We start from the raw sequence: 11,283 nt of genomic DNA, 5'->3' as shown, positions 1-11,283 counted from the left end.
TGCTACTTTGCTTTTCTGTTTACTACGATCTTTTCGGGGATGTTCCTCTGTCCTTTTGATCCACTTTTTCGGCACACAGTTGTACTTTGAGCTTGTACCTCGACTGCAAGCTTTTTTTTTTTTTTTTTAAACACAGTTGATTTTCCTTTAGCTTATTATAAAGCTTCTAAATTAAAAAAAAAAAGGCAAGTGGCTGCTGTGTCAGCACCAATTAAAGTTTGTCACAAAAAAAAGGGCAGCGAAAACCTATTCAAGCTGTTATTTTCTGTTCCATAATTGTACTTAATTTAGTGTAAATTGCCGAGATTTGTTTTCACTTTGACACTAAATAGTCTTCCCTGTTGATCAGTTTCAAAGAGGCCTAATTACTCGCGGTGTGATTCACTGTTGTAGAGCCATAAAGCATGAAAAAGGAAAAGTTCAAGGGGGACACAAAACAAGTACTGTAGTTTACAGTCATCCAGCCTCTCAACCTTGCTGCTCGCTCTCCCTCTCCTCCCCTCCTGCCCCCCCTCACCACCACTACCACCATCCGTTACCGCATTAAGGCTTCCTTGTTCCTATAGCAACCCGTCCTCATCTCTCTATCAGGGTGTATATACATAGCCAGTCTCCGGGGTATTCGTTCTCCAACTCGGCAAAGATATTAGCAATTATGTGCTTGTTAGGAGCGAGCCGGAGATAAGAAAGATGTGTCTTGTGTCTGATTACTTTTTCTCCGTGTTCCTGGGAGAAGCCCGGGGGTCCTCAGGGGGGACGGCGCCGAACCCCCTCTGCTAATCTAGCCGGGGCCCTGGTGGAAATATTGCACTTTTGCCTGTATTGGATTATTCATGCATGAAATATTGAGTAAATGGGATTGTGGGAGAGCTCTTATGTGAGGTAATAGTTGCGAACATTAGCCACCCCCGGTCCTCTTAATGTCTCTTTGGGCAGCTTGAACAGGCGTTTTGCGGGGCGCGGGCAACTCGCGCCGCTCCACAGTGCCGCGAGGTGCTTGACCGGATGAAGAGTTTTTTTTTTTGGTTTTTTTCCAGCGCTAGTAAACGCTCAATACGGATAAGCGGCTTTGGATATGGGGTAAAAAATTTTCAAGGCCTAAAGCTCGCTTTGAGTGCTCGCAATGATCTCACACACATTCGCACACGCACATGCAGATAAACCATCTCGCCGCGTGCTGTGTGTTGACGAGACAGGAGCATGAGGGCTGTATGTGCATCGCTAATGTAATTCCATCTCACCAGATGGCCTGGCTTTTTTTTCTGCAGAACAAACTTCTCCTTTTTTTCTTTTTTTTTACTCTTCCCCCATCTCCTCCTCCTCCTCCTCCTCCTGCACCCCTTGTTCTCATCCCTCACATCACCTTTCTTCCCTCTTCTTTCGCCCCGCCGTCTTGATTTTCCTCGTACATTACATCTGCGGCTTCGCCTCTCGCTTCTCGTTCCTCCGCGCCGTTCTTCTTCGGTTCCCCATTTTTCAGCTCTCTTTCACTTCCTCTCTCCCTCCCTCCCCATCATGTGCTCTTAAGCAGGACTCATTATCATCAATCAATGGCTGAGGTTTCTTACGCAGCAACTCCAGCTCCAGTCAAGTATTCTGCACTGCTGATCTGCTCGCTCGCTCGCTCGCGCCGACACAGGCCGCCCTCGCTCACTTGTTATCTGCGTGGCTGTTTGATCAGTCAGATAGCGTGTGTGTCAGACATTAGACTGACATGTTTCCTATGCTCAGGGCTTTTCCTCCAGAGGCATGGCGATCAGAAAAAAAAAAAAAAAACTCATTTGATTGAATTGATGCTTTGGGCTCAAAGCGCAGGGGCCCCGGCTGAGTGACGGCCGGGCTGATTATAATGCGCCGCAGCATGTGTCAAACACGGCAGCGACACCGTGGGCTGAATTCCAAGATTGAGGATACTGTACGCCCCCCCCCACCACCACCACCACCTCCCCCTTACCTTACCTGCTGCCCTTGAGCAAACACCCACGTCAGAGCTCATCATGAAGAGAGCCAGTCAGGAGAAATGACTGTCGGGGTGTTTTCTGTTCCTCGCCTCGTCATCAAAAAGGACCATTAGGGCCGTGGCGTCAAGGGTACAGTGAAGGAGGCTGTTGTTTTGGATCGCGGCCACGCAGCAGAGTATTCAGGGGAGCTGGGGATTTGAATAGCATTCCATTACAGAGCACAGCAAGGCAGGTGATAAACCAGGTTTGCCTCTTTTGTTGTTTCTCATTTTCTGTGCCGGAGCATTATGACTCCAGAATGTGTTTGGGCTCCATTAGGAGGCTCCAGTGTGTTGTTTTTTTGTTTTTTTTCATTTAGCTCAGGAGGTTTCCAAAATAAATGTGCCGCTGTCACGTTAACTTTCGCATGCGAGCTCCCTCTTCCTCCGCGTCCCTCCGCCGAATTTATTCTCACAGAGCCGCCATCAAATGCAATGAATCATATAAGTGCTGATTTATTCGAGTGTTTTGTCGCGTTTCCGTCGGCGAAACACCCACCGTCGAAAAAAAGCGAGAAAAATGTCTGCAGATTTCTTATCTTTTTATGAGGGGAAGCTTTAATCTTCACTGTCACTCAAAGTTAAATGCATTTTTCTCCTAACAGCTATAAAGTTCATCACAGCTGGGGAGATGTTATCCCTGACACCTGGCTCTCATCGCCTTTACTTTTTTTTTTTTTCATCAAAAAAAAAGAAAAAGAAAAGAAAAAACAGTTCATTGAACAGGAGCATAGGGGCGGCACGAAATATTTTAAGGTCAACAGTAAAAGCCTGGAACAATCCTCCCTCCATAAATCCAATTTATTGCTCAAAACTTAAAATCCTAGTAATCGAGACCGCCATCAGAACCGCCTCCTCACCTCTTCTCATCTTCTTTTGTTGGTTTTATGCGCCGCTGATTGCTTCCGCGGAGATTCGACTCATTTCATAGACGGTGCACAACCGTCACACACTTCTTACACATTACTGCCGGAGTTTACACTCTGTAGAGCAACTCGCTTGACTACAAATGCATTCATGTACTAATAATTTTGCTTTGTGCGAATACATGTGGGAGAAAATTAAAAGTGCTTTATGGATTATGAGTCCAACAACATTTTTATCAGCCCAGTTAGTGAGAGCGCAGCCGGAGGACGGAGATTGAATCTTGTGACCAACCAACACTTTTCAGATTCAGGGAAAAAGGAAAAATCACATTTAGGCTGAATAATGACGAAGTTAAAGCTGCACTCATCACCATCTGTATTAAAGGAATAGTTCAACATTTTTGAAGAATTGTGCTTATTAGTGTTTTGGTCCAAGAGTTCAATAAGAAGACTGATTCCACTATCTTGTCCGTCTCAAAAAATATGAATCACATCTAGAGTACTTTAGCCGTTAAGTAAACACGCTGGCATAGACGGAAGTCATCACCAGAAACCAGCTGAACTCCAGTCGGGCTGTTGTTGTTGTTGTTGTTGTTGAACATTTAAATCGTTGTAGCACAACCTCATATTGTCTGTTTGTATTCCGCCCATTCTTGTCAAAATCTTGTGCCCACATTACCCACAGTTCAATTTCACTAGTAGCCCTCTCCAACATGTGAAAGCAGAATTAGATGAAGATATAATGTGTATATAAAGTGTCCACAAAAATTGAAAACAACCATATCTGTGTGTTTTATTGAGTTGTTATATTTGTTATGTGTTCTTAAATCATCCCAGAGTTTCCAAAAAGTGTGTTGGAAGGCAGACAAATCAGGAGTTTTATTCAACATTGTGGTGTTTTCATTTGGTCGCCTGTCACTGTAACTTCCAGGTGAATCGTCAGACTGGGAGGAATCATCGTCAGAGAGAGGAAGTGAGTTGACGAACGTGTCTAAACGCGAACATAAAACTTTAATAGGCTCCACTGCTCTGAACCTGACAGCTTTCAGCAGTAGTGCTGGTTGTTGACAAGAACCCCCCCCATAATCCCTTGCAACTTCACCACATTACGCTACGTCTTTTGTTGCCACGTGTTTTTGATTGATCCTCTGCTTGCACAGTGAAAAATTGCTGGAGTTCCCCTTTACTGTAAGCCTTGTTGAAAGCTTGATTCAACATTTGTATCATCAATATTCAGTCAAAGACTGAAATCTCTCCCTGATATTAACCGAACGCTTTTACTCATCGGAACATAATCACAAGTCATCGCGTGTGGATGTTACGAGAAAAGCATTAACAGTGAAAATGTCTGTGAAGATTCTGACTGATCCGTTCTGAGGTCGGAGCTGAAGACGTGAAATATGTTCAAGAATCTCAAAGCCCACTTACCTTTGACTCTCCACTTCTAGAGATCTTGACACTGACCTTTTCCTGTGCAGACCGTCAAGGATGAACACTTTGCACTGTCAGTGAGGTGTTTTTTTTTTAGATTTGTTCAGTATAACGTTGTTGACATTAAAGGATAAGTTCACCCAAAAAAAAAAGAGGCGTTAGTGCGCATCCCACCTAAAGTTGGTGTACGGGCTCTGCGTCAAAGGTGTAAATAATGTCTTTTTAAATCAGTTTGTGATCTCAGGGCTTCCCGAGACATGGTTTACACTGGATGAGCTCTGTGAAGAACATCTTTTTCAGTTGTTCTTTTTACATTTTTAAACCAAATCTCCAGCTCCTTCAGTTTTCTCAGAGAACGCTGCAACTCTCGTTTCGCTGTGAATCCCCTAAAAACTGGAAAAACTTCTGTGCACAACTAAAAAAACTAAAAAACACCTCACCAGACTTTTGATCAGCATCAGGGTGAGGAGATAATGACTGTATTTCCATTTTTGGCTGAACTTATCCTTTAAACATCATCTGGAGCGGACCAACCACCAATTATATTTGTTCATGCAAATTGGCTGTACATATAAAAATAACTTTCAGCATATCGGCTCTCTGTTTACCAGCAAACAAGAGAAACAGATGACGGCACCAAACGCCAGTGCCAGATCTACACGCATCAACACATGAAGCACCTGCAAACACGAGCGCACCTGTGCATGCGAGCGCACACGGAACGACGCGCGCACAGACACGGCGCGGCGAACAAAGCCAATCAGTGGAGTCTGTCACGGCCGACAGTGAAGCCAGGACGGGCTCTCCCTGAGGCCAGATGAAAATATATGAGATGTACACTCAAAGTTCACTCTAAAAATCCCTCTCTTTCACTGTCACTCCCCATGACTCATTCCATCTCTCAGACACAGCTTCACACACACACACACACACACACCTGTTCCTGGGGTAGAGTTTCTGGGCAGCCACAGAGGAATCCATTGTATTTCCTGCACATGTCCCTCTTTACTGTACCTGGAGACGCTCCCGCATGCCTGAGCCTTTTTAATATTCTCTTTCTCCTTCCTGGCCGTCTCTCCTCTCTCTCTCTCCTCTCTCTCTCCTCTTCTCTCTCTCCTCTTCTCTCTCTCCTCTTCTCTCTCTCTTGCCACCTCTCGCTCTCCATCTCCTTTATTTTATCTAATATAATAGGATAATCGTGTCAGTGACCCTGACGGCTGAGAGCCCTCAGGCGATTATGAAGATGAAACGAAGTGGTTTACATAAATTCTGTTGACCCGTCAGCTCATGTGTGCGTGACTGCACATGTCCGTGTGTGTATGCATACGCACACACACACACACACACACACCTGTGTTTGCTTTTTAATGACATATAATGTGTGACCTTGTGTCAAGGAGTTATCAGCATTTTTTCCCCCGGTAAAGCAAACTTACCTGAATACAAAAGAGGTCTGTCGGACTTGGGAATACAAGCACAGGATTTCTCTCTCACCCCCCCTCCTGCCTTCGCTCTCGCTCTCACTTTCACTCTCTCCCCCCTGTTTCCCTCCATGGGTCGCTTCCTGGCGGTGTGTGAGAATTAGCAAGGTTGTTTTTCAGTGCTGCATAGTTGCAGGCTATTATAGAAGCAATACCACCCAGGGGACGGAGGCATTATGAGTGTTGGAACAGCTAAGAGCCAAGGAACAGATGAGTTCTCCCCTGGCTGTGTCTCTATCCATGCCTCACGCTGCTCCTGTGGGCATCCAGCCTCCATAAACACACATATTGTGTTAGGCTATTCTAAGATTTGCCCTATTCTTTCACCCTGCACCTCCAAGACTGATGCAGTTTATTACATTCGCTGGCTCGGTAGTACACGTGTGTGTTTTTTTTCTTTAACTAGAGAACGGCCATGTGATTGTTTGCCCCCGTTTTTTTTCCCAGCTACATCGATCGTCTCGTGGGCTCACTGTCAGAATTTCAATAGTTCCACACAGCCGGATAATTTCATGAAACAAAGAAAACATTTCATACACCTACTGTAATCTACTGTGAACTTTATACACCTTGTCATGCAGATAGTTCGTATTTATACCAAGAGAACCGAAACAAAACAAATCCAGCAAGAAAGAAGCAGACAACAACTACTCGAGTCAGGTCGGTGTCTTGTGTTTCAAGGCGCAAAACAATCTGCATTTATGTTGCTCTAATTTTAGCTTTCTGACTGCATAGTCCCTTATATCATTACAGGCGAACACACGGAGTTAGCTTTAGCTAAAAGGGTATTTATATCCATGTCAAATGACAGCAGGATTTATTTATTTATGAATGTATTATTTGCTTGTTTATTTATTAATTCATTCATGTATTTATTTATCGGCTCCAGCTCTGAACGACATTACTTTGCAGCGCGGCGCTTTGATGCGCGTTGATGTTTCGTTTGTTGGTGTGTACACAGTTTTTCACCCTCCTCCGTCCAAGTGCTGTCGTTCAGTCGCCGTTGAGTTCAGCGTGAGACTGCAGTAAAAGTAAAAGATGACCGCCGTTACATTTTCATCGGCCTCCATTGCTGCTCTCTATTGTTCCCTCTTTGCTGTTTGAGAGCTGGCTGCAGCAACAGTCTGCCTGACACTGTCTGAAATGGCTGAAATGAGAGAAAGGAAGTTACATTTTGGTGCTTTAAGCCCGTGTTCCATGGACAGATGTTTCAGCATCTTGATGTGAATTTACAGGCATTACAACCAGCACTGTTGTCATCTTTCCAGATGTATCAAAGCCAAGCTTTGGACCATTTCCTCCTCTCTGCCATGACTACTTGTTGTTGCATGTTTCCAGCAGCGTAGATGCACGAGTTGGATGCTTTTGCAGTGCAGAAAAACATTTCAGCATTGATAAAAGAAAGTGATACACTCAGCTGCATATGATTACAGTGGAGTGAAACCAGTTTGAAACCATGTCTCAGTGGGTCTGGTGGTCCGTCCCTATTCTTATCCCTTCAGATCCAAACACTCAATCCTCCCCTGCAGTAACTCCTTTCCTTATAATTCCCACCACCTGCTAACCCATTTCCCATTCCCCTCACTAGTCCTGCCCTGTAAAAAAAAAAAAACAGCTCATCTCCACTCACTTCTTACCAGATTGTCCAGTTTGCAGCCGCTCTCCAGCCTTCTCTGACCATCGAATGGATTATCCTCCACCTCACCTCCCCCCCAGGATACCTTTGCCTGCCAACGTGCTTTTTACCTTTTGACCTTGCCCGCCTTTCAGCTCTAGTAAACATGAACTTGTATCGTAACCTGTCTGCCTGTGACTCATGCTTTTGGGCCTCTGCTCTCCATTACACGTGCAGTCAGACAGACAAATTGAGTCGTCCAAGTTTGAACCCAACAGATGCCGATGAGAACAACGTCACACATTAATATAGAGTTCAGGAACCAGGCCAAGACTTTACCGTTGAGGTTTTGACTGTGATGAATCAATACTGTAAGCACAACATTAAATACAGTCGGGGTAAAGACAGAGATCTCCAGACCTGAGAAAATAAACACAGTCCAGACATTCGCTCGAGGTGTGTTTGGGTGGAGCTGACCTTTTAACTGGACTGCGATTGTTGACATTTTTTTTTTATTCCGACCGTTCTGATTTACTCGAAAAGGACAAATTTGATTGTCAGGTCTGCACGATCCTGTAAGTGACCCGCGGTTTTACCACCCACAGCTTCAAATACCACGCACAAGTCGCCACACGACGCACGAACGCCTCCTCACCTCGCCGTGTTTTGTCATGTTTCATTTGTTGGCTTTTAGCACCAAATGCGACTGACAGCTGTAAATAACCGGCTCCCCCTCTCTCTCTCCACCTACTCGCTCTCTCCCCAGCCTCTGTAGGCTATGAACTGGAGAGGGTATAATTTATCACGAACATGACAAATTACTTTAGGTGGTGTTGAGGAGTGGATTGGTGGGCCGGGTATGCATGTGTGTGTGTGTGTGTGTGTGTGTGTGTGTGTGTGTGTGTGTGTGTGTGTGTGTGTGTGAAGCGGCACAGAGGCTATAAAATGATATGCAGCGTCTCGGCTCTCCAGGTGGAAGGTAGAACACGTTTGAATTACTGCTTTGTTCTTGATGCGCTGGCGTTTTGACCACACGCGGTCACAGATCACGATCAGACCCTGTACTGTACAAACACGCGTGAGAGTGTGTGCGCGCAAATGTGTTTGTGTGATTTGCATCTTGTGCGTGTGTTTGCTGCGCTGTGTGTATTTGCATTATTGTGTGCGGGGACGGCAACATCCCAAATATCCCTCAGGCTTTTTGTCGGGGGAACCAGGGGCAGCAATAACTTCCATGCTAGCCTACAAAGCACGTAATGCCTGCTGCTCTCTATGAACCACAGAATGCTGTGAGCTAAATCCAGTGTGCTTGTGTTTTTCCAGTTCTCCTAATTCTCAGAATATACTGGATATATAAAATTCTCCTACTTCTTAAGTGCACTCCACCTTTTTTTGTGACCGAGCCAGACATATTGTCTGTTTGTTGTCCTTCTTGTTAAAGCCTGGGTCATCTTTTATCAGCAGTGTGTCTGCACAGATGTGTGCCAAGGGTGCGAACAGTCATTCCTGAACAAAGGGTACTTGTACTAAGGAATGTGTGTAAATATATAGTAGGTACAGCTTAAATAAGGAATAGGGAAGCACACAAAAACAATCTTAACATCAACATATATTCTGTATTGTCTTTGATCAATAATTACTCAATATTTTAGTCTAGTTAGAAGAAAGATTTAAAGCCTAGTTGGTGTCAGAAGACATCTGTGACAAGAATTTGGAAATGTAACATCTCGCATCTCAATCAGGAGAGACTGCTTTTCTGAATGAATTGATAGTGTATCAGAGTCTTTGGTGACTCCGCCTCATCTATTACAGTCCATATATTCCATTATAGTTTAAGAGGAAAGATGAATATTATAGGAAACCCCGGCGATGGAGCCCTGTGGTGATGGTGGACTCACTGGAGGTGAGTGGATGGGAGGAGAGACGACAGCTGACAGCAGCAGAGAGACTTAAAGATTCACAGTTTGACGGCAACGATGTGAGTGGCTGGTTGATTTAATCGAGGCAAAAATCCGGTCGGTTTAACTGAAAGAGTGAATGCTCACAGTCAGCTGATCAACAAGCTGGAGGAGGAGGAGTAGGACAGACAGAAGTGTGAACATCTGGATCGTCTTGGTGATTGAACACTGAGCTTCATCAGAGAGCACGCTGACCTGTTTGGGTTGGGAGCACAGAGGAGGTACCGCTTCCTTAAATTATTTCTAGATTTACGCTTTGGGACTTAAGTTGGCACAAGAAACTAAACTCACCAAAGCGTTTAGTTCCTGTGCTCATCCAAGTGTTCACTTCACTGGGGTTTTTGGCCCCCAGCATGTTCCAGAGGGAGGTTGGAGACGGATCGGCAAGCAGATTTGGTTTGTTTGTTTTTTTCACCTTGTATGGTTATTTGTCTGCAAATGATGCTTAACATGCACAAGCATGGTGGTTTAGAACACGTGGGATTCCTCAATGCTAAATGTAGGCAGATAAATGAGGATCCAGGTTCTAACATTACCAACAATGCAACAGGCGTTTTATGTTGGAGGCGGCTAACGTACCGTAGCCTTGAGCCGCTTCTCCTCGAGCCCAGATGAGTTGCATTTACGTTTCCCTTTTATCCTGAAGAAAACAACTTAAATATCTTAGAAATGCAACAGCAAAGGCCGAGGCTAAACATTTAAGAAAAAAATGTTTATGAGACCACATAGATCCAATGTGTGTGTGTGTGTGTGTGTGTGTGTGTGTGTGTGTATATATCTGTCTACATTCAGTATACATGTGCCTACGTATGCACTGCCGTGCCTGTTTGTTTTGGTTTGTCACGCCGATGTTTTATCACCTCTTCTCACCTATCATGTGTTGATCTTTCCCCGGCTTGTTTTTGTTTTGCAGACGTCCCTTTTCCATGCAGGCGCGCTGAGCTCCATAACAACCGCGAGTCGCTTAGCAGAAACAGACTCCCTCCAGTGCCAAAGTAAGCAGCGCTGACCAGATCGGAACATCACAGCAGAGGCCGGGCCAAAGGGATAATAGGGGCTCTCTGATGACACACAACAATTGGCTTTTATCACTCAGTCAGTCATGCTTTTGTTGTAATGGGAGTTAGATGAGAAAATTTTCCATTGAGCAAATACTCCACCATTAAATCCACCAGGAGAAGGAGAATAATTCTGTGTGATTATACCGGCGGAGCGTTTCTCCTGCGATGGCACAGGCAGTGTAGAAAACATCGACATGTGTACCCACCTGTCACGTCCGATAAAATGTTGGTTTTATGTCCCTGAAATGAGATCGGATGAAATCTGCACAGAGGGCAGTTTAAACCTTTAACCACAGAGTAACAGTTTGTACCAGTTGTTCAATGGGCAGGACACTTCATATGTAATCTGTTTGGCACTGATCTCTGTGAAGAAACTGCGTGTTGGATAAAGACAGTGCGCCATGCCGGGCCAGACAACAGAGGGTAAGCTGCTCTCAGAGTAGGTTTGGCTGCGGTATTTACTCGGTATTATTACAGGTTCACAGGAGTCCGTGCTTCAATATCTGTCCATATATTTGAGATCCAGCTGATTCCAGAAGGTATCCAACCAGGCATCGGAATTCTTGTACTGATTTGTACAAAAGTTAGAGTATAGCTTTTCAGCTAAAGTGAGTTTGTGACCTTTGCCGCCTTCACGCGCTCCTCGGACGGTCCCGTTTCCCGAGGTGGGAAGTCGTTCTTCCGACTTCGGGAGCAAGTTTGAGCAACACGTTCACAGCTGTTTCCTACATTTCAGTGAACGGGAAGAGCAAAGGAAGCGATACAATACATGACTTTGGTAAAAGTTTCTTACCATCAACCCAGTGTTTACTTTTGTCAGCCATGTTTTGGGTACGTATGACGTCAACTCAGCAGCTCGTGTGCCAAAGAAG

At 44.9% G+C, this 11,283-nt stretch overlaps 1 long non-coding RNA gene across 1 annotated transcript; it reads right to left on the bottom strand.

Moving 5' to 3' along the window:
• Nucleotides 1-6,672: 6,672 nt before the first annotated feature.
• Nucleotides 6,673-10,401, bottom strand: LOC119005180. The gene is made up of 3 exons (XR_005070405.1): nucleotides 10,221-10,401; nucleotides 9,930-9,990; nucleotides 6,673-6,924 (listed from the first exon to the last, which is right to left on the bottom strand). It is a non-coding gene; the product is annotated as an uncharacterized LOC119005180 (long non-coding RNA).
• Nucleotides 10,402-11,283: the final 882 nt, after the last annotated feature.

Source organism: Acanthopagrus latus, chromosome 16 (genome assembly GCF_904848185.1).
Source record: "Acanthopagrus latus isolate v.2019 chromosome 16, fAcaLat1.1, whole genome shotgun sequence".
Lineage (NCBI taxonomy): Eukaryota > Metazoa > Chordata > Actinopteri > Spariformes > Sparidae > Acanthopagrus > Acanthopagrus latus.
This window is presented reverse-complemented; position numbering and strand designations above follow the sequence as displayed.